This window comes from Arachis hypogaea, chromosome 20 (assembly GCF_003086295.3).
Source record: "Arachis hypogaea cultivar Tifrunner chromosome 20, arahy.Tifrunner.gnm2.J5K5, whole genome shotgun sequence".
Taxonomy (NCBI): domain Eukaryota; kingdom Viridiplantae; phylum Streptophyta; class Magnoliopsida; order Fabales; family Fabaceae; genus Arachis; species Arachis hypogaea.
The window spans coordinates 43,759,575-43,760,886 of NC_092055.1; the positions used below are offsets into that span (position 1 = coordinate 43,759,575).

The following is a 1,312-nucleotide window of genomic DNA, read 5'->3' on the forward strand; positions in this document are numbered from 1 at the left end:
GCATAAGGAGGTTCAATGGAATCTCTATGGTCTCTAGATGAGCCTCAGAGTCCTTTGGTTCCTCAGAGGGAAGCTCCTTATTGATCACTGGACGTCCCAGGAGGTCTTCCTCCTTGGGATTCATGTCCTCTCCTTCCCTTATAGGTTCGGCCATGGTGCTTATGTCAATGGCCTTGCACTCTCCTTTTGGATTCTCTTCTGTATTGCTTGGGAGAGCACTAGGAGGGATTTCAGTGATCCTTTTACTTAGCTGTCCCACTTTTGCTTCCAAATTTCTAATGGAAGACCTTGCTTCATTCATGAAACTCACAGTGGCCTTAGATAGATCAGAGACTAAGTTTGCTAAATTAGAGGTATTTTGTTCAGAGTTCTCTGTCTGTTGCTGAGTGGATGATGGAAAAGGTTTATTATTGTTAAACCTGTTTCTTCCACCATTGTTAAAGCCTTGTTGAGGCCTTTGATCCTTCCATGAGAGATTTGGATGATTTCTCCATGATGGATTATAGGTGTTTCCATATGGTTCACCCATGTAATTTACCTCTGCTATTGCAGGGTTCTCAGGATCATAAGCTTCTTCTTCATAAGAAGCCTCTTGAGTACTGTTGGATGCAACTTGCATTCCATTCAAACTCTGAGAAATCATATTGACTTGCTAAGTCAATGTTTTGTTCTGAGCCAATATGGCATTCAGAGTATCAACTTCAAGAACTCCCTTCTTCTGAGGCGTCCCATTACTCACAGGATTTCTCTCAGAAGTGTACATGAACTGGTTATTAGCAACCATGTCAATGAGTTCTTGAGCTTCTGCAGGCGTTTTCTTTAGGTGAATGGATCCGCCTGCAAAAGTATCTAATGACATCTTTGATAGCTCAGATAAACCATCATAGAATATATCCAGGATGGTCCATTCTGAAAGCATGTCAGAAGGACACTTTTTGGTCAACTGTTTGTATCTTTCCCAAGCTTCATAGAGGGATTCACCATCTTTTTGTTTGAAGGTTTGAACATCCACTCTAAGCTTGCTTAGCTTTTGAGGAGGAAAAAACTTGGCTAAGAAAGCCGTGACCAGCTTATCCCAAGAGTTCAGGCTATCTTTAGGTTGAGAGTCCAACCACACTCTAGCTCTGTCTCTTACAGCAAAAGGGCAAAGCATGAGCCTGCAGACTTCAGGATCTACTCCATTAGTCTTAACAGTATCACATATCTGCAAGAATTCAGTTAAGAACTGAAAAGGATCTTCAGATGGAAGTCCATGAAACTTGCAGTTCTGCTGCATCAGAGAAACTAATTGAGGTTTCAGCTCAAAGTTGTT

General features: G+C 41.7%; 1 non-coding gene across 1 annotated transcript; it reads left to right on the forward strand.

Annotated features, from left to right (window-relative positions):
* Window positions 1-913: 913 nt before the first annotated feature.
* On the forward strand, window positions 914-1,021 carry LOC112787161 (small nucleolar RNA R71). Its single transcript, XR_003194590.1, has one exon. It is a non-coding gene; the product is annotated as a small nucleolar RNA R71 (small nucleolar RNA).
* The last annotated feature ends 291 nt before the right edge of the window (window positions 1,022-1,312 follow it).